At 39.9% G+C, this 27,701-nt stretch overlaps 1 protein-coding gene across 1 annotated transcript in view; it reads left to right on the plus strand.

Moving 5' to 3' along the window:
• The first annotated feature begins 11,124 nt into the window (after positions 1-11,124).
• Positions 11,125-27,701, plus strand: part of PRSS23 (serine protease 23) — a 40,509-nt gene continuing 23,932 nt past the window's right edge. Inside the window, exon 1 of the mRNA XM_072402359.1 lies at positions 11,125-11,294. The gene's annotated coding sequence lies outside the window, so the exon portion shown is untranslated. The remainder of the gene's footprint in view (positions 11,295-27,701) is intronic.

Raw genomic sequence — 27,701 nt, forward strand, 5'->3', positions numbered from 1 at the left:
TTTCTTTCTTTCTTTCTTTCTTTCTTTCTTTCTTTCCTTCCTTCCTTCTTTCCTTCCTTCCTTCCGAGGTAACTCTCTGAAAGATGAGTGAGAAGAAATTTTACACACAGCTATCCATCCCCTGGCTCCTCCACAACCTCCCTGAATATTCTACTCCGACTTCATTTATGTCAAAGCATCATGAGGCTACAGCGGAGCCATCAAATATGGACTTTCCCCCACTGTCTTTATTTGCTCTCATAACCGTACTCTTAGAAGCATGCCCCTTGAACCAGCGGTCACCAGCCAGTGGTATGCAGGTCACTGGTGGTCTGCTGCTCTGGCCAAGGCCGCAGACCATGTCCCCCTTACGGATCGCAGGCCCAGGGTGGTGGGGGGATTGTGTCTCAGGACACAACCTGCACACTTTCTAATCGAAGGCTCAGACCTGCGACGGGAGAGCGGACAGGTTTTGGCATCATGACGTCACTCTGGGGGAAGTTTCTACCGCTTTGAGTGACTCACGGCTTCCCACGCATGCTTGGTCCCGAGTCTGTGCATTTAGTGGTTCATAGGTCCTAAAACATTGGCGACCACTGCTTTAGACTGTGGTTGTGTTTCATGACCTTTTTTTTACATGGGGAACCCTTGAAATTACTTTCAGGTCTTAAAGAATCCTTGCTATAATTACTAAATCCACAGCTTACAGTATATTGGTGTGATGGTCAGCAGAAAGAATACCTCCGGCATTGCTGACCAAAAGGAAGAATGTCTCCCTTACAGATAGTTAAAAAGATCATTGGTGTCAGTGGTAACTAACCTGAGAGGCACAAATGGCCCATGGAACCTCTGAAAGAACCCTGGATGAGAAAGATTAGACTATGCGGTCTATTTGTAAAACATTTTCTCCCTGGATTTACACAGCTTTTTCCCACATTCTTCACATTTGTCATATTAGATTTAATTTTGAAAATGTATGTACAGCGGAAGAAAATATGGGTTACTCCAAAACCCAGTGACAATAGGTATTCATTGACATTATTTCAAAGCACTACATATTGAAGACAAAATATCTAACTTTATTCCTTATATTTATTCCATCTGGATTATAATCATTTTTTATTATAAAAAATATACATAAAACAATATCAACAAATATACATACTAAAGGTTCAATGGCAACATGTTTTGCAACGAGCAGGACTGGACTTTTTTTGCACAGTCAATGCCATTTCATTGTTCTTCAAGCAAAATTTATTAGTGTATCTCTAGCCAATTTTTTTTTTTTGGAATAGGCTTGGAAAGGGTTAGGACGCCTATAAATTTTTATTTAAAAAATGTATTTAAAACATCTCCATAGTGCCCCAGTTGGGAGGATTCAAACTGTGATCCATATTACCTGTCATTAAGTTATGAGAAATACAAACATTTACTATTGTCATGGGAAAAGGAGGTAAGGGCAAATCATCCGATGTGAACACTTATTCCGGCGACATCTGTCTAAGTGGATGTTTCCCCTCATTTCTTGAGATCTATACTGACGTATTGTTGTGTACGCAAGGCAAGAAAAATCCAACAACAAAACTAAGACAGAATATAAACCTGATAAGATTCCTATATAGAACCTGTCAACAATTTAAAAATTTGCAAGCAAAGAAAACATTATTATTATTATTATTATTAATAAACAGGATTTATATAGTGCCAACATATTACGCAGCGCTGTACATTAAATAGGGATTGCAAATGACAGACTTGACAGACTAATACAGACAGTGATACAGGAGGAGAGGACCCTGCCCCGAAGAGCTTACAATCTAGTAGGTGGGGGAATTTCACACACAAAAGGATGGGAGATATGTAGTGTGGGAAGTGGTGATGGTTTCAAATGACAGAAGAAGCCGGGTAGGCAAGTTTGAAGAAATGTTTGAAACATAAAAATGTTAAATGCTGACTTGCAGAATTTTTCTTTTCCATAGCAGCATGGTAAACAAAGAAAACATAAAAATGTTGAAATGTTGAATATTGAATGCTGACTTGCAGAATTTTTCTCCTCCACAGCAGCATGGTTGGTTCAGTGGTTAAGACTCCTGCCTACTCTTGCTGGCTAGGTCCCAGGTTCAAATCTCAGCCAGGACACTACCTGCAAGGAGTTTGCATGGGCTTACTCCTGCTACTCAGGTATCCTCCCACATTCTCAAAACTTGCAGTCAAGTTAATTATCTTGCTCCACAATTGGCCTTAGACTGTGGAATGATATATGACTATAGTAGGACCATTAGTATGTGAGCCCCTCTAAGGGACTGTTAATCACTGACTATGGACTTTGTAAAGTGCTGCCTAAAAATGCTGGCACTATATAAATACACATTATTAACAATGATTTTTTTTATTCACTTTTGTGCCTTTGCAAATGCTAAGATATTTGACTTCTCTAGAATGTGTCAATTCCCTAGCACAGCCCCCTCCATCCATACTACAACAGCTTTCTTCCCCTTTTGGGAATGTCCTGTTTGGGCTGACCCAGGTCCCCTGCCTTTGCCCTTATCTCCGGCTACATAAACTTTTATATATAGTAGCTACTGGATAAAGAGTAAAGGGTAATACCATAAAGTGTTCTACATGTCCATAGTCACCTAAAGAGGAAATTCCACTTAAATTGAAAGCTTACACTCTCTGGGCACTTTTAAATAGAATCAACCATTGGTCAAGGAACCCCTAGCATCCTATGGAGGAACCCAAAGGCTCAATGGCTGATCGAATGTGTCTTTAAACCCTATAGACCACATTCTGTCTGAACCACCCCAAATCACCTAGTAGGTGAAAAATCGACCCAAGAAGAATGCAAATGGAATTATACAAACCTTACCCGACTTCAGTATTGCTGGGCGTGACTTCACTATTCATACTGGCCAAATCCAGTAAGAAGACATTCCAGACCATTGCAAAAGTATGTTCTTGAGAAATTTAATCTGCTCTCCACTCTTTCATATTTACAATGGAAAACCAAACATTTGCTGCTCCCAGATACACAGCAACCTGCCACTAGCCACTCAATGCAGGTCACTGGTTTTGCACATTTTGTCCCTTTTTGCATTTGCAGTGGTGGTGCAGTTCTTCCTCCAGAGGGGAAAAGGCAACCTCATGGCCAGTAGAGACTTGTCGCTTCCAGGAACCCCACCGCAACTGCTTTTAAATACATGCACAATGGTTCCCAAATGGTCACATTCATGTTGAGAGCGTGTTAGAGCTTTTAGACAACAGCCAGTCCCATATATCATCCTCATGAAGAACAAAAGATCAGAGAAGGGTAAATATAATTCTACAATATTTTCTTTTCAGGTACATTTTTTATCTACCATGATTTAGGAACGGGAGGGACTTAGACCTTTTATTAACCCCAAAGATGCTGAGCCTTATCCCTGTCCCCTTGAAACAGTATATAACCTACAGATCTTTGGACTCATAGAAACAACTAGTACAATGATCACAGTTCTTTGAACTGCCAGCACATATTACAGCATTGGGTGAAATACGAGCCGCACAGTATATTGTATTTGTGTGCATTAGACATTTTCTGCTTTAAATTTACCTCTATGTTTGTATAAGACAGGACGGAAGCAAATTCTGCAAATATTGACTCTTTGTCTGGCTCAAAACCTTTTTTTTATGAAATGGAGAGACAGAAAGAAGGTCAATGGCACACAGCAACAAGCAAGTGTCATGCTTTCTGATTGTTGGGTGAGAACCTACAAACTGATCACAAACCTTACCGTCTAATTGTACAATCTTCTTTGGATCTGCAAAATATCCGATGTGAGACCCAGCTGATCTAATACATATTAAATAAATTTATTTGTGGTACGTACTCACCTATATATGTTACGGGTTATACAATCTACCTTGGAATGTAATATAACAATCCACCTAATCTATATCCAATCAGGCTTATACCGCATAGTTGTCGGTGGATCTAAGGGGAATTTTACAGATGGATTGCAACATGTGTTTATGGAAAGTTTATGGAAGCTATATGAGACTAACATTGGCTATTTGAAATCAAATTATTCAGGCATGGTTAGCTGTTGTCACCATCAGGAATTCCACTTTGAGATATGTCATGTAGCCATCACTGGAGTGCATGTAGACAGGAAATCGCTGCAAATGGGTTGCATAAAATACAATTCAATTAGGAGATTTCAGTCTAAATGTGGCAAAAAGCAGATGGACAGGTTTTTGTTTAATACATAATAGATTATGCAAAGTCCATTCAGCTCATTTGTCAGGTCTATGTCCTGAAAAGGTACAATGAACCACACATAGGTTCATTATGCAGTCTTTGCACAGCTCTGTGCTGGGACAAAGTACTTCCCATGAAGATGAAGACACGGTGAAAATAGAAGCACCATCTTTGGAGAGAAGGATGGACATTAATGTGCTGAAGAGGTTCCTTTTAGCAGGTAAGTCGGCCATTATCCGTGATTATGCTTCCCATATTTCAGAACTCCCTCTCTAAAAAACCTCTCAGTATCCCATGATGAGACTTTGAAATCCATTTGAGGTCTTAGAAAACCCCAACTAAAACTTTTTGGAGGTCAATGGGAAAAAGCATCCTAAATTGGTGGACATAAAGAATGCCCTACAGTGACCAAAATAATACCACCTTTTTTAGATAACTAAAAATATCATTAGAGTCATGCAATTGGCTTTACTAAGTAGTGTTGGCCCCAGAATTATGCAGGCATAATCAAATAGGAGGACAATCAGCCACAGTTCAAGGAACCTCCAACAACCTCTGGAAGAACCCTGAATGAGAATGGCTGTTCTAGAGGTTAAGTTTGGTGTTGCCTCAAAGTAGATGTTTATATTTTCTCTTCTTACCTGAAAAGGTTATTGGAATCTTGTAAGGTGGGTCCTCTGGAAAATGGGGCAGTTCTCTTGGGCTATTATTGACAACATTTAATTTGGGCAATTCACCATGTCAGACATTCAATACAATGCAGAACATCCAACATTGTAGATCATCCGTCAAACCCTTTCATCTTGACACGGATCCGATGCAATCCATACGTGTATAGTATACTTACTGTGAGTATTGATAAACTTTATGCTCATCACAATTCTAGTGTGTGTTACCATCGGCATTGACCTAATATGTGGAATGTAACAACTGTTAGTACATGAACTGTGAACTGTTAGGACATAGCGCTGTCTGTGTCATACAGAGTATGTTTAAATAGTATCTTTATTATATTTATATATCCTTGCTAATCATTCTGTTAGGTACTAATGTGATAAAAGTTGTGTTTCTGTGTATAGTTTTGTAAAATTTATATACATGGAGCATCCATATTCACTGATTAATATATGCAGATTGAATATTAGTACTCAACAGGGTCTGTCTCATTGGAATATTTTGATTTTGTGCAATGTTCAGTGAAGTGAGGACCTGGCTGTTAGAGACCATGAGATCCAAAGTGCAATGATCTACTGTAACTAAGTGTATTGTTTTAATTCAGAAAAATGTGTTATTGGAATTTATGTCCAATTTGGTGAATCATTGGATGTTCACTAATGTGTGCTATGTTCACTAATTGATTAAAGATCTGTCAATGGAACAATGTAGGAGGAAGCAAAGATAGAGCAGGGCATAGCTGTGCACCAGGGAAAGCTGCAGCTAATATGGGGCACTGGGCAAATATAAAATGGAGAACCCAAATGCATAGCACTCCAGCTTCCTATGTACCTGCTGATACAACATCTGGGGCCCTGAAGAAGATAAACGTGTTGGGTGCTTGGGCAATTTTCACTACACCCATAAAACCAGCCCTGTCTTGCCCTGTACCACATCTTTAGTACCAGTTTATCAGTTTAAATATTATTTTGGAGACAAGACATTTTGTTTGTCCAAGCAATATTAATCCAGATGAATCTTAGTATATAGGCTGAGACCACCATCTAATACAGCTTTTCATAAACTTTTTAACCAATGAAACGCTTGAAATAATTTTTCATCAAGGTCCTGCTAAAACCAAATTATTTGGGATCAGTTGGAAAATGTTAGTTGTCATTGGGAAAGATGGCCCTAATTACAATGGTGGACAGACTGCTACAGACAGGTAAAACAATCATTGTGTTCTGCTGGTGGCTCTGCCAAGTGGTACTGACCCTGGAACCAATAAATAGGAGGTCAATCAACCATAGGTCAAGGAACTCTTAGCAATCTCTGGTGCACTGGATTCATCACAAATTATGGCGGTCTCTCTTGTTCCCTGAACTATATGCATTGGTTTAAAACAACAACATACTATGGTCAAATAGGTGCTTTAAAGGCAAGTTTTTGAAAACCTCAAGGGACAAACACTACAGAATGAATGCTATGGTGGTTGATTAATCTGGGATACCGCTGTGTTTGCTGTTGTGGTTTTAGCCCTGCTTTATACCTGCTTCCATACCAAGTGACAAAGTGTATATGTAGTTGAATTGCCTTTTGTGCTGATACATCTCTTTGCTTGTACTAATTCCATGCCTGAGGAAGCGGACCTAGTCTGCGAAACGCGTCGGATGATCCCTACATATGTAATGTGTACAATGTATTCAGCCAATGTATGTTACGATGTTATCTAACTTCCCCTGAATTGTTATATGGGGAGAGGCATGTATAAACTCTTTTAAAAATGTTGTAAATAAAATTTATTAATTTTATAGTATTCAACTGCCGTGAAAGTCCCATATTTTGATATTTCTAAATACCATATTTGAATCTCTGGTGGAACCCAAGGGTTCCACTCAACTCTGGTTGAGAATTTCTGATGTCCTGGTACCCTAGAGACAGCTTTCTGTCTGAACCAGTACATCCTGCTCCAAAAAAATCCCATGTTTCATGGATGTATAAACTAATAAACTACTCACAGTCAACTTCAAACTGATATTTCATCTTTTTTCTTGTTGTTGGAGAGTAATGCCATCTGACCATTTATCAGTTGGTGAGACATCTGCTCTGATCTCCACCTACGCAAAACAGACGGAAATAGAACGAGCTAGAACACAGGTAAGTGGGGACACCAAAAACTCCTGGGTGACCAGGAATGGATGGTGGGGATTATGGTTGGGACATCCTATTTGATAAGCTTCAAGGTCATATATCCAGCAGGAATGATTTATAACTAAAATATCACTTTTTAAGTGAATTTGCTCTTTTACCTTAATCAGACTTCCAAAAACTTAATGAAAACACAACATTATCATGTGTTGTTACTGACAGTACATTGAAATGGTTACTTACAATGAGGATGTCATCCCTGATCTTTCTCTAGTGCTAAGCACTCTGCCAATGTTGTTCTTTCTAGACGTAGATGAGAGAATTTATATCGTTGATTATTACAGTGCTGACAAGTTGTTAGATGCTTTACAGACACAAAGAAATTGGAAATATTACAGAAAATGCAAAGAAGTGCAGGAGAGGAGTGTGGAGAGTCTAACGATGGGCCGTATATGAAGGGGAGAAGGGCAGAGGGTATTATGGAGGGCAGTAGGGACAGGAAAGAAGTGTAGATGGTGGGACGATGGGCAGTATTTGAAGGAAAGAAGGGCAGAGGGTATGATAGAGGGCAGTATGCACAGGAAAGAGTTGTAGATGGTGGGACGATGGGCCATATGTTTAAGATACTAGCGTGGAGGCTAAGACAACAGGCAGAATGAGCAGAAGAAGAATATAACAGGCAGAATGAGCAGCAGAGAAGTATGGAAAGTTTGATGGAGGGCAGTATTTTTAAGTAAGGAGTGTTTTAATGACATGGAGTATGGGCAGGAGTGAATGGTAGTATGAAGAGTATAATATGCAGTATGTGAAGGAGAGGACAGTAAGGGGTATGATATAACTACACCCCTGGACATAAGGCAGGAAAGCAGTGTGGAGGATTTGATGGTGGGCAATATATGTAGGAGAGGAGAGCAAAGGCTATGACATAAAGCTGTGCAGAAGAAGAGTGCAGAGAGAATGAATGTGGACAGTTTGTGCAGGAGAGAAGTGTGAGAATTATGACATAAAGCAGAATATGCAGGAAAAGAGTGTGAAGGGTATAATGGTGGACAATATGTGTAGGAAAGAGAAAAAAAGGCTATGACATAAAACATGCTTTCGAGAAGAGGAGTGCAGAGAGAACAAAGGTGGACAGTATATATGCAGGAAATGAGTGTAAATGTATGACAAAAGACAGGTAATGGAGGAAAGTGTGTATGGAGGGTATGATGGTGGGCAATATATGTACCAGAGGAGAACAAAGGCTATACCAAAAGTCGTACAGAAAGTAAAGTGCAGAGAGAATGAAGGTGGACAGTGTGTGCAAGAGAAGCATGTGGAGGGTATGAAGCTAGGCAGTATAAGCAGGGGTTAGTGGGGCGTGCATGTTTGGGAACACCGTTCCCCCACTTTTTTCGGGAATGGGCTTGCATGCCCACTCTTATATTGCAAAGTATTCTTTGGTGGTCCGCGGCTCTGGCTGGTCTGCCCCCCCCCCCCGGGGGGTCAAGAGAAGCACCCTACTGGGGGCGCATCAGCCAGAACCGCGGACCATGTCTCCCATATGGAATTGCAGGCTCAGGGCGGTGGGTGGATTGTCTCTCTGAACACAACCCGCTCTCTCCCCTATCACAGGCTCCAACCTCTGGTAGTTGGTTCTGGTATCATTCTGGTATCATGACGTCACTCTGGGGTAAGTTTCTTCCCCTTTGAGTGACACATAGGCAGGGGTGTAGTGGGGCACATGGATAGTACCGTGCCCCCTCTTCTTTTTTTTATGACTACACCCCTGGACATAAGGCAGGAAAGCAGTGTGGAGGATTTGATGGTGGGCAATATATGTAGGAGAGGAGAGCAAAGGCTATGACATAAAGCTGTGCAGAAGAAGAGTGCAGAGAGAATGAATGTGGACAGTTTGTGCAGGAGAGAAGTGTGAGAATTATGACATAAAGCAGAATATGCAGGAAAAGAGTGTGAAGGGTATGATGGTGGACAATATGTGTAGGAAAGAGAAAAAAAGGCTATGACATAAAACATGCTTTCGAGAAGAGGAGTGCAGAGAGAACAAAGGTGGACAGTATATATGAAGGAAATGAGTGTAAATGTATGACAAAAGACAGGTAATGGAGGATGTGTGTATGGAGGGTATGATAGTGGGCAATATATGTACCAGAGGAGAACAAAGGCTATAACAAAAGTCGTACAGAAAGTAAAGTGCAGAGAGAATGAAGGTGGACAGTGTGTGCAGGAGAAGCATGTGGAGGGTATGAAGCTAGGCAGTATATGCACAGGGACTATAGGGGGTATGACAGTGGGCAGGAGACAAGTAAAGATAGTTTGACAGTGTATCCAGTGTTTGGGAGATGTGTGCTTTGACAGAATGCATAATGTGGAAAACATTGAAAGAAAGCAGTGGAAACAATGAGAAATGATGTCACATTTTTGCCAGTTTTTTCCAATAGTGACAGGTTCTCTCCATGTGTCACATCCCTGATTCCTTAAATGGGTCCATTAGATATAGATCCAAGACAGAATATCCCTCTGGTACCGACTGTGCCCTCTCCTTCACCAATTTACTTGGTGGAACATTCATGGTGGCAATCATAGGTGTAGATGGGTCTCCCAATTAGACCAGCTGGCAGTCAGCACCCACTGTACACTCCGAGCCTTATTTATTAAAGCTCTCCATGATGGGAGTGAATACAATTTCATCGGTGAAGCTGGGTGATCCAGAAAATGGATCATTTCAGGTCATTTGCTGTTTGTTAGCAAATATTTTCAGTGCTAGACCAGATCCATTCCAGGTTTACTGGATCACCTAGGTTCACAGATGAATGTTTGTTCTCTCCAGCCTTGGGGAGCTTTAATAAATCAGGTCCCCAGCACAGTATTTCTCAGCCCTTATAACATAGGGGAACCATAAATTAATTACCAGGTCTTCAGCTAGCCCCTTCTACAATTACTATATGCACAGCTCACAGTACATTAGTGTGGTGATCGGTGGGAAGAATTCCTCTTACATTGCTGGCCATTGGGAAGAATGTCATCCTTGTAAAGGGCTGCAACAGCAATCAGAAGAGTGGAGCTGACAGCTTTGCTCTCCTGATTGGTCTTGCAGTCCCCAAAAATTTGGTCTCGCTGGCCGAATTTACAAAGGCTGTTCTCACCTACATGTTTGGTAAGCAAGAATGGCCCAAATCTTTTAAAAAATCATTTTAAAAATTTGCTCGCTCATCCCTAGTTACAATACAATATTACGGATATTTATAAAACTCTAAAGATATTTTCCTTCTTCATTCATTCTTCATGCGGCTGGCCCCCCTAAGCCTTCATGCGGCTGTCCAACCAGTTTTAGCTCTCTGACATCATCGCCTAGGATGAAGGAGCAGCAATCCTGTATTGTTCAGGAGGATGCCAAGGAACCAACCACATTCTGGTGCACAGTTTCCTAACCAGGGTCCCACTGACCCCTAGGGTTCCTCCAAAGTTTATCTCTGGGGTCAGTTTATTAGTATAAAACGTATTCATTAATAATGAAAACCAAATCAAAAATCAAAACCACTCTTGAATTGGCAAGTAGTAGCCCAAATTTTGGAGTTCACTTTTAAGATGGCACAAAGTGAAAAGAAAACTCATCAACCCTAAAAATAGAAAGAACTTTACCTTTTCCCTATAATGTCCCAAACTACTTCTTTACAGCTTCTTGTGCCACTTATAGGTGCTGCCATCACCCAGTCCCTTTCTCTTTCCAGCTCACTCCTAGATTGTAAGCTCTTCGGGACAGGGTCCTTTCCTCCTCCTGTGTCACTGTCTGTATCTGTCATTTGCAACCCCTATTTAATGTACAGCGCTGTGTAATATATTGGCGCTATATAAATCCTGTTTATTAATAATAATAATAATAATAATAATAATAAGCCTTTAGAATCTATATACAAGTCTGGGAGAGGCATCCGAAGTCGGCTCCCATGGCATTCTCTGCTCTATTGTAAGTCTCAGCTTTGTTCCAAGGAGGAAAAGCGAAGAGTCAGATCCCAGCAGCAGCACAGAGGTGCCGCACTCCCTCTGCCGGTGGGCGGGGTCACGTGACAGAGCAGCCCCATATCCCCAGCATAACTTTCCCAGAAGTTTTCAGATCTGCTTGGAGAGGGTCAGGGGACACCTGCACCACTGGCTGCTCTATAGGAATCTGACTTCTGCACATGGGGAACACTGGAGAAGCTCTGTGACCAACCAGGGAGATATCATCCAGGCTGTCCTGCTCTGAGCTCTATCTGCACACATCTGCTAAGCTGTAAGTCAGACCTCCCTGCTAAATAATGTGTCATTAGTTACAAAGATTCTATAAATCAAAAAAGGATCAATGTTGCACTTTTTATTTTCCTATCTTCAGATTTGAAGCAGCTGGGGAACTACAAGTCCCAGGATAGCCTGGCAGATTTTATCATTAGTGGTTCTTACAGTTTTGCAAAAGTTATTTTTTTTTAGCTTGGATTTGATCTTGATGAGTGCTATTTAGCTTTTCTTCTTGACATTGCTTTGGCCTTTAATTTAAATAAAAGGATAAAAGGTAAAGTTCACTTGGAGGTGCAGACACTGAAATGGGACCAAATTCCCTTCTGCCCCACATTCCTTTTTCATTTCTGATGTTGGACATGTTATTATTATTTTTCAACAGTATTTTTATAGCGCCAACATATTACACAGCGCTGTACAATAAATGTTGTTATAATAAACAATATTTAGAATTTTACACAAAACTTTTAATCCAGCGTCTTCATAATATTTAAACAAATCAGTATAAAGAAAATGGAATGGTGGGAAAAGGGGTTACTCCAGGGGTTAATCAAGTGGTTTTGGTGAATAATAACGCAGTCAGGTCTGGGGTAACTGGTGGTACGGCTGGGGCGTGTGCTTTGCCCATATACAATATAAAGTTATTCTGCTTTCTTGAATTAAAAAATTCATATATTCAATAATAAGAATAATTAATAATATTATTAAACAGGATTTATATAGCGCCAACATATTATGCAGCTCTGTACATTAAATAGGGGTTGCAAATGACAGACAGTGACACAAGAGGAGGGGAGGACCCTGCCCTGAAGAGCTTACAATCTAGGAGGTGGGGGGAGTATCACACAATAGGAGGGGAGATAAATGGAATTTAATACCAGGAATAACGATCCCTATTTTATATTAATAACTTTTTGGGGCTCCGACATTCCCTCAAACAATCCCTGCTGGGAATTAACTACTGTCATTGACACACCTGGACCTGGAAGATTCCTACTAGTGAATGTTTGAAGGAATGTCTGATTCCCTGTTTTATAAACAGAGCCCTTGGTGTTCTACAGCATTGTGCTTTATAAGAAATGACAGGTCCTCTTTTGATGATACGTAGACCCCAGGGGTGATTCTCTGCCTTTGGTCATTTCTCTATAACAGGGTTTCCCATAAGGATAATAATAGTAAATATGAACTAATTTATTGGTATGATAAAACAAAAAAGTTTGTTTTAAGTTTTTTTATTATATGGCAATTGTTTGGAAACATTGTAGACATAAATGGGGGTGAGGGGTGATAAATGTCAGCGTTCTTTATTATCAGGTGACCCCATTCCATATACTTGCTTGGCAGAAAAATGTATGAAATGTGTTTTAAATGCTGGCGTATATGCAGGGTCTGATGAGGGGTTATGCTGGGACTCATAGTACCACTTCTTTTTTGAGGTGCATTCTGTTTTTTTTTCTATTGCTGTAACTTGTAATGTGAATAAAATGTCCACAGATGCTGCGCCTAAAGGGTGAGCTAGTTACATCTTTAAGGATATTGTGCAGATCTCATTTCTTTGGTTCCCAGCCCATTTGCTACAATTGTTACAATTTTTTCCTGGATGATTGTGATAGCAGAATGGGGAACAATGATAAGGAAATCCCTGGGAAGCGTAAATGAAGTCACCAGTGCCCTCTATAGCTGTGATATTGGTATTTTATGGAATGACGGCTCTGAGAATGTATTAAGTGAGAATTAGACCATAGGGTCATTTGATTGAATAAATAAAAAGTCTTATGACTTATCACAATATCGATGGGTTGTATCAAGCAAATTATCTTACGTCCTAAAACAATGAAAATATAGGCGAAGCTTTGCCCTTCTAATCCAGAATAGAAAGCCACTGGAATTCCAATTGGATTCCTTTACTCAATTCTTCCTACACACGGTGCAAATTGTGCACTTCGTTATTATCTTAGAACAGATCCAATCTGTAAAATTAACCTGGCCACATCCCTATTAACCATTGCCAAAACACATATTTAGGTAAATCACCAAGTAATTAGACTTTTAGGGCCAACAATCATTCAAAGGTAATTTATGGGATTTACCCATTTCAGGGAAAACCCCAATAGGAGGATCTTGTATTTATTCATATTAATTATTTTGTTTGTCTGATTTGTCTTTTTAATGCAATTATGCTTTAAATGATTTAATGAAGTTAATTTTATAATATGCAAAAAATTACCTCCTAATGATTGTTGGCCTTAAATGACCCATTACTTGGCGATTTACCTAAATATGTGTTTTGGCAACTTCAGTATAAACCAATATGTATGAATATTCCGCAACTGATAGGAATTGGTTTCCTACATTCGATTCAGACCTGAACATTTTATAGGATTGGAAATTAAATTGGAAGTGAAGATTTGGCCATGTGTCCTAGACTGGACTAGTTTTGCTGGGACTAGTAATGCTGTTGTACTTGGAATTCCTTAGATGGCCATAAATGACAAGTTGGAAATTCTCTTGGAGAGATAACAAGCATTGGATAAGTTGTAACTCCTTCACTGCCTGATCATGGCTGAATTGTACTCATTGCCTTGGCTTTAAATCACAGGGAAATGGAATTTTTGGGGTTGAACCAATGGGTTAGGTGACCCGCTGTGTTTTCGTATCTCTCAGAGACTCAACTGGTGGGATTTCCAACACAAGAGTATCCTTCCGGGGATTGCTAGGGATTCCTTGAGGAATTAGTAATTTGTACTCCCCAAGTCATATTAAGTGACACCAAAGATCTTTTTGGCTATCTTTAGGTATGACATTCTTCTTCTTATTGACCAACAGTGTAAGAGGCATTCTTCCCATTGACGACCACACTAATGTACTGTGAGCTGTGGATAGCAGGAATTCCCTGAAGACCTGAAAGTTATTTCAAGGGTTCTTCCATGTTAAAAAGGGTAAGAAAGGATGTTATAGAGTGACAGACTTGACATCACATCTAACCTGGTGGAGCCCAGTTACTGACCGGGTCACTTTAAGGAGCTCAAGCTCATTTCAGTCATTGTACATTGTACTCAGCGTTCTTTATTTTGTAGCATGTATGATAAAACGCTCTCACTCTCTCATATCTTTTAACATGAAGAAGTCTATCGGGGAATCCCTGCAGGTCATACAACATTACTCACAGATCATTACTGGGGTGGTCATTGAGAAGAATGTTATCTATTGTGGTGATCAGTCAGTAACTGCCTTGGGTTTGCCAGCTACGTGTAGGGTACATAAAGGGCAAGACCTACAGCTTATGGTACTGAGGGGGTTCATAGATCACAATGGGAGTTTATCTTTCTTTTATTGAGCTATCTATGGCCAGCCTGAGTTGACTGAGACCATGCCGTGAATGTCTGGATATATGGAAGTTTAACTGTCCACCATCAATGGCCACCATTTGGTATGGAAAGTGATACACGTGGTACGCTTTTTTCCTTTGTCTGCTGCTGTTAGGGAATCCTAAATTATCTATGGCCAACCTAAGTCAACTAAGACTGTGATTTAGATCTCTAGAATTAATAATGGCTTCCAGTTGGTCTGCAAAGTGGTGGTGCATAAAGGGCAGGACATTCAACCTAAGATTTAGAAAAAATTTACAGTTCACATTTGGGAACATCTCTTTGTTTTATAAAACTGTGACCAGCCTAAGATGAATGAGGTCATTATCTAAATTTTGGGAGTTTAGCCTTCTATCATCAATGGCTTCTATTTGGGAATGAAAGTTACACAAGTGGTATGCTTTCTTCCTTTGCCAGCTGCATTTAGGGATTTCCAGTATCTAAGCCAATCTACCGTAAGTTGACTAGGGTCATGAATGTTTTTTTTTTTTGGAAGTTTAGCCTTTTACCATGACTGGCTTTTAGTTGTCTGGAGGATACAGTTGGTATACTTTCTTCCTTTGCTTGCAATTGGGAAAACTCAATGGTTCTTTAGCCAGCCTAAACCGATTAAAGCCTCAATCTTAATCTGTTGTTTTTTGGAAGTTTAGCCCTTTACTATCAATGGCCTCCAGTTGGGATGGAGGGTGATATAAGTAACATACTTGCTTTCTTTGCTTGCTTCTGTTGGGAAAGCCCAATTGATCTATGTCCAGCCTTTGTTGACTGAGACCCTAATCTGGATCTCTGGATTTTTGGAAGCTTAGCTTTTTGCCATTAATGGCCTCCAGTTTGGTTGGAAGATCATACAAGAGATATACTTGCTTCCTAAACCCACTGTTGCCATTGGAAAGTCCAATCTAGCCAGCCTAAGTTTACTAAGACCCTGATCTCGATTTCCGAATTTTTCAAGTTTAGCCCACTACATAAATGGCTTCCAGTTTGGTTGGAAGATGATACCAACGGCATACTTTGTTTTTTGCTGCTGTTAGGAAAGCCTGGTTTATGATAGTGTTCTGCAACCCTGGTTTTCTTGTGCACATAGGTTCTGCTGGGTAGACAATCTGCAGAAATGTATGTAGAAAACTGTGAAAAAATAGTTGGGAGGGTGTGGAGAGACTGGTTGCACTTTGGCCCTTTGCCTTCAGTGCTGAAGAACCATTTTTAGCACTGGAAGTCATTATTAGGTTGATAAAGATCTAAATTGTACATGGAGGTGTCAATTTTTACTTATCTGAGAAACAGAAAATACTCCTTGACCAAGGAACTCCTAGAAACCTCTAATGGTGCCTCAGTTAGGAAACACTGATTTAACCGAAGAGTTGAATCTGAGTCTGGATTGAACAACATCAAAAAACACAAATCCTATCAAATAAGCCAAAAATAGAAAAATGTGCGGTCAGCATTACAGCTGTTTATGGGAGGTGTCACATACAGGCATTTCAGCTGGGTATTATGTTTGTTTTTTGTTATCCAATGTTGTTGGCAAATTTATTTATTGCCTAAAGATTTGTTTTGGAATTTTTCGGCACAATAAACTTTTTGTTGCAAAAAAAATATTGAATCAAGGATAATGGTTTTTATGATTAGGGAGAAGGCTTAGGATAGAAGCTGTAAATTAGGGTGAAGGTTGTGGTTTAATTCCAAGCAGAACACAAATTAATGCAGCTTTGTAGCCATTACCATATCATTGAATATTTTTTTTTCTGAATGTTTGCTTGGTATCAGCCTTATACAGTCCCCCGGAAATCAGATATCAGAATGTTCGAGGGAGAAGCAGCACAATGATCCAAAAAGTTGTGTAGTGCAATGAGCAGGTTGATAAGAGAGAGCAGAGAAATTAGCTGCTTCTCCTTTCACAGACAGAAGGCAAGTCCTGTAATTGTCCCTGAACTAATGAAAATCAGGTCTCCTGCACAGGCAGGACTGGGCTGTCTCAGTACTTGATGTACAATAATACAAATCCTTTGGCAGAATATATTGTTTATATTTGCTTGTAACCGTTTGCTGGTGTTGTGCTTTAACATCCCTAGCGGTTCATTTCTTTCTGGTTTCATATGTCTAAAAGCGGTACATTGTTTATCATGAAAATTTATTTTACAGTATAACATAATATTAAAATAAAGTTTGAAACACAAAATCATTTAAAATCAATAAATTGAATAAATTAAAAATCTATATGTTTAAAAAAAAATTATTTTTTATTTTTTTAAATTAAAAAAAAAGTACACATTATACTCTTACTAATAAATATACTGTAAAATAAATGTTCTTGAAACCAATGTCCTGCTTTTACACATACAAATCCAATGTATTGCATTCAATACAGTTATTTTGTGCCTTCAATACGTGTATTTGGTGAATGCAATACAAATGGAATTTGAATTTCCCGGCCCGCCCAGCCAGGACGTACACACGCACCGACATCACCGGGAACTCCCCCGGTGACTTATCGGATGCAGAAACAGGAAGAAGGAAGAAGAAAGAAGACGGAGATCATGACGCTGGACCGCGCGGGACCCCGGCGGATCAGGTAAGCGCTGTATTTACTAACCTTCCATAGGTTTACATACCCCGAGTGTGACTCAGGATTACCACTTTTAGCAACTTTTTTCTACCCCAAGTCACACTCGGGGTTACCGCTAGGGAGGTTAATTAGAAGATTATGATGGCCATGGACATCCATTGACACTCTCACCATCTGCCCATTTTGACTCCATTGCACCCTTGCTTTGGGACGTCTTCCCCCATCACATGGAATAAATACTCTTTTCTGTCTTCATACCCCTTGCTACTTAACAGTCTGCACCTCCCTCTTACTCCTTGGCATCCTCATTTAAATACGGGACTGCTGGTCCTGCATTGTAAATCAGAATACCTGCCTATGGTTTTCCATCGAAGAGAAGAAAATCCAGTGGCTGATTGTACGATGAGTAGGAGCAAGGGATTATTTTTTCCAAAAAATGTATCATTTAAAAGACTCTTGGGGAAAAAGATCAATTAATGCCATTGAATGGATGTCCATGTTTAGAGATGCATCCTTCTGTATAGATGATTTCATGGGGTCACATTGACCCTGCATCTAATTAACCCTTAGGGTCTGTGGCCCGGGGTGAAGCTGAATGTTAGGGGTATTGATAAGGGTTAGAATTTAGGATCAATGTGTAGAGATATTCTGATTGAGAACTATGGCGGTTATGATGACAAATTACTCCTTTTATCCTAAAATATTAGCATTGTTTACCTCTAAAGCCCAATTCCAGACACAGCTATTTTAATGTTTTGTACATTTCTACATAAACACTCATTTTTGTTTTACTGACGTTGCATTTGTGGTTTGTAAATGGCACAAAAAGTAATGAGGGCGGAAGGCAAAACACCGAAACCAGTGCCATTACCAGACATTGTTCTGATGCTGCAGGGAGCCAGAAGTGTGGGGAGCCATCAGAATAATTTACCGGAAAACTTTGAAATCTCCATAGGAATTAAAAATAAATCAACTTAACGTGGAATTATCACAACAAAAAATAACACATTTACAAGGAAAGCCATCAATCTCTCCACAATCCTAAAAGTCGAGTCAGTCCTGTGCTTTCCAGTCTTCCTTCTTCATCTTGGAGCAGGCTGGAAACCAGGTGCCATATTTTTCCTGGTTCTTCTTCTTTGTATGTCCCGGGATCTTGCACTGCGCAGACGTGAGATCAGGTGACACACTTCTGTATATAAAATAAAAAGTGCCAATCTCATTTTTTTTTTGCAGTAAAATAAAGCCCCTTCTGCACATGCCCACATGCCCACAGCCTCTTGTGTGGATAACGTATCCCAGTAGGCTGCAGGCTACCCTTTTAGAATTTACTGCCATGGCAGGGTAAGTACTTGGAGATAACCTGCAATCCCTGTATATCAAAACTGAAACTGGGGTAGGAAAGAATGACACAAGGGGCTATTCAGATGTGCTGAGGAGCATTCTGATAGGAGGAGAGAAATCAAAATGACAGAGAGATGAACTCATCCAGTTTCCAGCTTTTTCTTTCAGTGTCCAATCCCATGCTGGTGGACAAGATTTAATATATTTATATTATATTTAATCTCAGCATGGAAAAAATCAGGACTGTGAAACAGAGACTGAATAGACAAAAATACAGAATATTGGCAGCTTTTATGGATAACTTTAATCCATTTAGTTTTTTGCCTGGAGTACAGCTTTTAACATTAAAGTAGTTAGTCCTGTATTATATGAAGGTGCTATAGGCTGAAAATGATCACACTTATGTCCCACTAATAACAAAGGAGGAAATTGCAGAAGGAAAGTATATATCACCCATAAAGTAAGATTGGCTTACAGTGAAATATTTACAGCTGGGCGTTGACATGCATGAAAGGATGTTTACATAGGTGCCGATGTATAGGAATGTATGTACATTACAGGTATAATAGAGCCTAGGAATTTATGTGATGGAATTTTTAAGCTGACATAGGTCATTTAAAGCATTTGACATTGCATAAAAAGCTTAGCACATTCAGAGTTCTTTCAGACCAATGGTGTAAAATCGAACGGATTTCTGCAGAGCTTATTGCTGCTTTGCAGTCAGGGGAGGCAACTGCACCGTTGGAAACAATATTTGCATTGGGTTGCAGTGCAGTTCTACAAAAAAACAACCTCATGGCCAAAAGCAAAATGTAGCTTGTGGGAACCTTTGTGCTTTCTGCTGCAGGCATATGCAAATATGTTCCCCAATCTCTCCTGAACATTTGAATGGGAGAGGTTGGCATAGCAGTTGAGCCTGCAGCAGAATGCTGTGGCTCACTGAGTCTGAAATAACCTTTGGGGTACTTGCATGCAGCTGGCGTTGTGTATTGGCAGTTGACTTCATCCAAATATGTGGGGCAACTATGGTCACCTTTATTTGCAGGGTCAAAGACTGGGAATGTGGAAATGGGGATTTGTAAATGGTTGCATATAAACATAAAGATGTTAGCCTACAGTTTTCATGTACAATCTCTTATTGTGAGCTCTGGTAAATGACAACCAAGTATAACATTAGAATAAATGGTAAAAAAAACTCAATTTAGCAAATGTTGGAACTGAAATAATGTCATCTTAGTTGACGATCATCCAGCATGTATAGGTAGTTTGAAATTGGTGTGTTGTTAATGCAGAAAATGTTACCAGGACCTGGATAGTCCATTAATGAATAGAAGAACCATGTTACTGGTGTTGGGTGTGATCAGTTTGGTGAATGATGGTGGGCCATTACATTTATCAAATATTCCTCTATGACTCCACTGAAATTTTTTAAATTGATTAATATTAGATGATTGTAACTTTTTCCACCAACCTTTTCCAAGAGAATTTGGAAAGCTATTAGTAGTTTACAAAGCTTTGGACATTTATAGTCCCTATAACATCTATTATCACTCGTGGAGTTTGTAGTCCAGAGTAAAAGGCAGTGGTGGTGGAATGGTTACTGTTCTCTATATGTGAAATGCTGGTCAGAGTTCAGGAATCTTTGCAGTAGAATGCTGAATAGCCTGCATAATAGCTGAGCTTGGTGACATTATGAAGGAATGTTCTTGGCAATAAAATTCTCTGTTTATATGGTGAATGTCAGGGTGGGTGGGAAGTACGTGGTAAAGGTGCTGTTTGTGTGGTGAGATGAGGCTGGGTGCTGAGTGTAGACCGAGATGAGGGTGGGTGCTGTTTGTTGATAGAAAAGAGACCAAGTCTTGTGTATGCACAAATTCCGGGTGCTGTGTTCTGGCAGAGTTGAGAGCATATTGTGAATCCAGTGATGGGGCTGGGTGCTGTGTGTGCCCCGAGATGAGCCTGGGTGCTGTGTGTGCCCAGAGATGAGGCTGGGTGCTGTGTGTTCCCGGAGATATGGCTGGGTGCTGTCCTTGCCCAGAGATGAGGCTGGGTGCTGTGTGTGCTCTGAAATGAAGCTGGGTGCTGTGTGTTCCTAGAGATGAGGCTGGGTGTTGTGTGTGCCCAGAGATGAGCCTGGGTGCTGTTTGTCCCCCAAGATATGGCTGGGTGCTGTGTGTTCCCCGAGATATGGCTGGGTGCTGTCTGTGTCCAGAGATGAGGCTGGGTGTTGTGTGTGCTCTGAAATGAAGCTGGCTGCTGTGTGTTCCTAGAGATGAGGCTGGGTGCTGTGTGTGTCTAAAGATGAGACTGGGTCGTGTGTGTGCCCCGAGATGACGCTGGGTGGTGTGTGTGCGCAGAAATGAAGCTGGGTGCTGTGTGTGTCTAGAGATGAGGCTGGGTGCTGTGTTCACCCAGAAATGAGGCTGGGTGCTGTGTGTGCCCAGAGATGAGGCTGGGTGGTGTGTTCGCCCAGAAATTAGGCTGGGTGGGTGCTGTGTGTTCCTAGAGATGAGGCTGGGTGCTGTGTGTGTCCAGAGATGAGGCTGGGTGCTGTGTGTGTCCAGAGATGAGGCTGGGTGCTGTGTGTGTCCAGAGATGAGGCTGGGTGCTGTGTGTGTCTAGAGATGAGGCTGGGTGCTGTGTGTGTCTAGAGATGAGGCTGGGTGCTGTGTGTGTCTAGAGATGACTAGAGATGAGGCTGGGTGCTGTGTGTGTCCAGAGATGAGGCTGGGTGCTGTGTTCGCCCAGAAATGAGGTTGGGTGCTGTGCGTGCCCTGAGATAAGGCTGGGTGCTTTGTGCTCCTAGAGATGAGACTGGATGCTGTGTGTACCCAAAGATGAGGCTGGGTACTCACAAAAATAAGGCTGGTTACCCAAAGATTAGGCTGGAAGCCAACGGTTGGCAGAGATGAGGTTGGTTTCTGCATGTAAGTACATAAAGGTGAGGCTGCTCCTGGGCATTATGCATGCTGTATGTGTGCAAAGGTGAGCCTGTGATGGGGCTGTGTGCAGGTTGGGCATTGGGTATACATTTATAGAGGAGAGACTGGGCACTATTCATGTCTATGTATGGGCTGAGAATGGGCGAGCTGTTGACTTTCAGAGAGTTTTGGACCAAATGGAGGGCAAAGTCACCTCGCCTCTTATACCTATAAAATATGTGTAAGCTGATATTGTAAATTTTTTGTTCTTATTTCTGCTCTGATTTGCTATCATTCCACTAAGCACTCTATAATGAGACGTCTGTCTTCTCCATATTTGACAGTGTTTGATTTGGCCTCTAGGAAAACCCTTATGACAACTCTTTGAAAACTTCTGACATGTATTTTTGTCACTGATCTTCCTGACGGCATCTAAGGTGTCAGGTCGCCCTTCATATACTGCAGGAAGAAGACATTAATGGCTTCACGCACAATTACAAGTGGCAGGTGCTCCAACCTTCATCTGACACTCCATCTCTCCAACAAAGGAAGCTGAATTTTTACGCCACAAGGCAGGGCGGCAGAAAACCAACAGATCGTGGTTTACTTTACTTGCATTTCTGAGATAATTAAAGGAAAATTATAGCGTTTTATCAATGAGTATTCATTTCAAAGTATGTTGGTTTCCTGTGGAAGGCTTTTTCTAGCCTGGAGCTGTTGGTGAATTAAACAAATGTGGAAATCAGAACTTTTTACAATGTTTCTCTTTCCTAAAAGTATTCCCAGCATGTCCATCTGACTGTTATTTTTTTTATCTGCCTTAACTTTTCACAAGTGACTATAATATGACGTGTATCAGGAAAATATAAAAATATAGCATCAAAAGAGTCTATAGGTAGCGTTTGAAAACTCTTTTATATGTGCATGGTGGGGTAGGGGTAAATTAATTGAAATAATGGAGTAAGTTTTTTATTCTTAGTTGTGGTATTGAGGAAGAGTAATATTTCTGGCAAAACAACCTGGGACATTTGTTACTCAAACCCTGATACTATAATGCAAAAGATGGGTACCCCATGGTCCATGGTCATTCTACAGGCAATGCACACAATGTTGGATGCTTCTTTTCTAACGGAGAGGACCTTGCTACAATAGACTGCTCTTGTCTAAAATTTCTTAGGATCCAACAACCTGAAATGTAATAATTTTAGAACCTCATGGGCGGTACTATAGGAATTTTTATCAACTATAATTTACTTACCCTAAGTTTCTCCTCACTTTGTTGCCTTAAATGCCCTTTAAAGTCCCTTAAGCCTTGGTCAACCTCCTTTCCATAGTTTGCTGCATTACCTTTGCATAGGTCCTCTCTAATGTGTAATAGCAGATAAAAACATCCACAAAATAGAATAAATATAATATTAAATTGTTTATTGAAAAGTGTCTTCTCAAGAGGCAAACATGCCAGTTTATTAATTTGGAAATAAAGTCTGCAGTACTCATCCGTCCTCTAATGATGTGATGTCCATGAGTGCCATTGTTGGAGCAGAAATTGTTGCCTTGTCTTCATTAGTGTTTGGCATCTTTGGCCATCTTGACCAGCTGGCCCAGTTGAATGTTATTCCCATGCATGTGCCAGAAGTATGAATATTGTCACAAAGGAATGCCAGGAATGTGACTGCTATCCAAGGAGGACTCTACCTAGTGAGCGTGTTATAACCCCAGCATATTATTATTGGCTTCCCCAGCATGGAATGGAAGATGATGTCCACGTGATTCATTTTACACACAAAATATATGGGGGTTGTTTTATATTACTTCTATGGGCAAGTGTATCCCGAACTTAATGATAAACTTGCACATTTGCATGACCTCCTCTAGGACTAAAATTGATTTTGATGCATTAGTAGCTACAGAAAATCATACAGAGCCACATTATTATCTTGTTAAAGGATGTCCAGCATCATCTAGCCTATTTTTAGCTTCTTGTTCCTTTCATTTATTTAATTTCAGTTCATAAGGGGTCCCAAATAACATGCTGGTATTACCTAGTTAGGTGCTAATGCAGCCTACCTATGTAGATCCATTTCTCTAGACTGACAGCCACCTTTCAAGGATTTGTATAACTCTACCCATAGTAAGCCAATTCCTGGCTCTTGTGTGGAGTACAGGGGCAATGTCTTTCTGATGTTTTTAGGAAGCTATGGATTGCACTTTTCCAGATACTTCCACCAAACATCATTTTTATGTATTGTATAGACCCAGGGATTACATAGATGGGTCTTAAATAAGTCTTGTGACAGAAATTAAAAAGTTTTATTTAAAGGGGTCCTTAGCATATACTAAGGGGGGAAGAGAAGCCAGGTTTAGCAAACTTTAGGCTTAAACTTCAGCTGTTTGATGTTTTGAATGTGGGTTTACATACTATTTACAATAATATATTTGACTTTCCACTTTGTGTTCCCTGCTATTGTCTTTTCGCACCAACAACACAACATATTCTGAATGGGACTGCTTAGCCCATTGCTTGCCACTGAACCTTTACAAATTAAGCAAACAGTTTTTAAATCATTGAAGCTGGATTAATAATTCTTTTCTCATGATGAACACATTGGAAAGCATCAAAATGTCAATGAGCATAAATCTGCATTATTAGGTTTTCATTGAACCCTTCGGCAAAAAAGTGCTAGATCAGTGCTATGCAACCAGGGTTCCTCCGAAGGTTGCTTGAGCAATTTGAGCTTTTCAGGTGAGTTTTGGTGACCCCAATGATGATTTTGGCTATCTGTAAGGGTGACAGTCTTCTCATTGGTGAATGTATATACATTCTAGGCTGTGGATATAGTAAGCTGGTATATGGTAAGCTGTGGATATATGATGCTAAATGTCCATCAGCCATGAAATACGTTGTTCTCTCTCTTACTTGCTGCACCTTTCAGTGCACATTACAGGAAACTCGCATTGTTCATTGAAATTAAAATAATTATAGTGATACATTATAATGACTACAGGAAAGCAACCTGTAAAACAATGTAAGACTAAAGATCAAGCTAGAGTTCAGCTTTAAAATGTCATCCAGAGGCAAAAACTTGCGTTAACAATGATCTCAGTTTTCCATTTGGCCTTGCTTGTGCATTGTTCTTTTCAAAACCCATGATAAAGGGCACATCAAGTATAACCATAAATCGATAAACTGCACCCAATGGTTTCCATGTTTCTGGGCTCTGTTATAAAAAATGCTTTGTAAGTGACCTTTATGAAACTTTTTTTGAAACATGGGGGTACCAATTCCTATGTATCTCACCCCACAGTAGGAGTTTGTTTTTTTTTTGTTTCACATTGAGAAATTTAATGATTTCGATGCATAGAGCTCTTGTGATGGAAACTCATATATTTTTACTTTGATTAAAAATCTTTTGATTTAGTTTTTGGGTTATAATGAACACTGCTGTATTGGTAAAAACTGGTCAAAGCGTATATAAACCCTAACAGTGAACTGCTCCTATTTGCTACCTGTTGGTCTATTAATACATCAAAAAGTGTTTTGTCATATATGATCAATGAAAAATAAATTCCTGTTCCAGAAATTCATGGCTGTCCTGGGTCTTGAACGCATTTCCAGGGTTATCCCAAGGAGTCCAATTAGCCTGATTTGAATTATTTGATTTGTCTTTTTGATCATTTTCAGTGGCCCACAGCACTGTTCTGTTCTATGGAGAGGGGAGGATGAGAAAGTGGCCCATCGCTGTTCTCTTTTTTATAGGCTGGCACAGTGGATGTTCCCAATAGGCCATTCATCAAATTGCCATGGCGGATTTTCAATCAGGACACACATGTGTTTGAAGCTTTAGACCAGAGATTTATTTGTTTCTATGATGTTAGGATTTGGAAAGAGGGCAACTTTGAGTAATTGAGCAAACAACAACTGAGCAATGTTGATACCACTTGGTCCATCAAAATACCTGCAGAATGATGGGCATTTTGTTTGTACTTGTAGGATCCTAAAGCTTTTTGCAGCTTTTCTTTTGTTTTTACACTCATGATAAAAGGCCTAAAGATTACCTAAAACTCCTAAAACATAATATATGTGTTAAAAAGCAAAGGACCCCATAGAACAAAAAATATACAAATGCAAAAATCTAGGATGCCCAGATTGTCCATAGACCATACTTTAAAAGCCTTTCTAGCCCATCAGCTTGGAGTTAAATGTAATTAATGGCCCTAGAAATATTTCCTTCACCCTGGCACTCCATATGTGAGTTGAATTTACATGTGCAGTGGGGATGTGGGCCCCTTGTTTTTTTTTTTTTTTACTGTTTTTTTTATTTTTCACAATTTTTCTTTTTTTTATTACTTTACTTTATTGTTATTTAAATAAGGTTGACAACACCCCTTGTGTAAAAGCATGTATAAAACAATATACAAGCTTTATGGAGGCATCAGAGATCTATGAGATCTCTAAAACCTTCTCTGCACACCAGCATAGAAGATTAGGCAAAAAAATGCTTGATTGGTAATCAGAACCGGAGAAGGGATGTTCCCCTATTTTCTCACTATCACGGTAGTGTTTGCTGCGATCCTGTGCTCCAGATGCGGCTAGCCCATATGAGTCATCGTAAAAGTGGTCAGGTGGCTCTAAAGCCTCCTAGATCACTTCTACCATAAACCCGGAGGCAGAAACATGCAATATATTTGAGGGATGTAATCCAAAGGGTTTTCCTTCCATTATTTTGCCCTGCCAGCCACTGTACATAATTTCATTACATAAAAGGAAACTATAACACTATAAATATATTCTTCATGTACAAATGTTTGTAAACATAATTTTTATTGGTCATTTAGCAATTCTTCATAGATCTATCTGTAAAGCATTGCCATTCTTCTTTAGTTTCATTCTATAAAGATACAAGTATATGTACAGCCAAAGTGTACTTCCTAGTTTTAGGAATGGTTAGAACCCTTACGGTTTAGGATTAGAACCCCTATCTTTTTTTTTTTTTATTAAAGTCTGTATCAAATCTAGGGTAGATTCGCCCTCTGTATTCATCCTGCTGACTTTTTCACCCAAAGAAATGATGAGAAATTGAGAATTTGCCATTATTACCAGAACAAGACGGTAAGGTAACTCTTCTTATAGGGACACCTGTTGTAGGGCAGTTGAATAGGAGGGAGATTCCTTTAGTTTTTTGGAGATTATTTCCCCTTCTGTTGCTTTTCCGCGGCAGTAAATAAAGGAAAAACTCCCTAATAGGGCACAGACAGCAGAAATACTGTACTGTTGTGTTAGTTGATTATTCAAATCTTCTTCTTGCCTAGCCTGATGTGCATTTGGTTGGGAAATGTATTGAAAACATTGCCATGTTTGGGTAGTAAAAGCATAAAAAATATCTATGAATAATGAACAAAGAGCTTTCAGTTGGTTTTACCTTGGATTTACCATGGATTTCCTCGGATTTTCTAAATCTCATGCTTAGAGTTCTTTCCCAATCTTGACATATTTATCAAAGTTACTGTAGCAAGAGCTGGTCTCGTTTCTTGCCTCTAAGCAGATTTACCATTTTGTTCTATATATAATTAGGGGAAAGCTTGTTGAAGGGTAAGATGTCACTATGAGTTTGTAATTCTAGAATCCTGGATATGGTTTCCATTAAAGAGATGCTGTCAGTATGGAGTTTGTATGGATTTCCACCAGGTTCTTGTCAGACTTCAATACATACTGGTAGTAAAGTAGGTTCAGATTTCTGTGTGTGTGAATAAGACAATAACATTTAAGGAACACCTGTGGGCACAAATCTGACACATATGCACTATAGCCAACATTTTATGGACACCTGACAATCACACTCCTATAGGCTTGCATTTATATTGAGGTGACTCTACCTTTGTGGCTAGAACAGCCCCCAATTTTCTAGGAAGACTTTCCACAAGACTTTGGAGTATGTTTAATGGAATTTGTGCTTAATCAGCCAAAATAAAATTTGTGAAATCGGGTACTGAAGTTGGATATGAAGACCTATTTTGTGGTTGGCTTTTCAGTTCATTCTAAATGTTTTCAGTAAAGTGAGACCAGATCTCTTAAGTTCCTCCACCCCAGGCTCATCAAACCATGTCTATGGAGGTGCATTTGTGTACCGGGACACGGTAATGCTGGAACAAAAAAAGAGCCTTCACCAAACTGCTACCAAATGGTTGGAAGAGCACTATTGTCCAAAATG

Source organism: Pyxicephalus adspersus, chromosome 1 (genome assembly GCF_032062135.1).
Source record: "Pyxicephalus adspersus chromosome 1, UCB_Pads_2.0, whole genome shotgun sequence".
NCBI classification, from domain to species: Eukaryota; Metazoa; Chordata; class Amphibia; order Anura; family Pyxicephalidae; genus Pyxicephalus; species Pyxicephalus adspersus.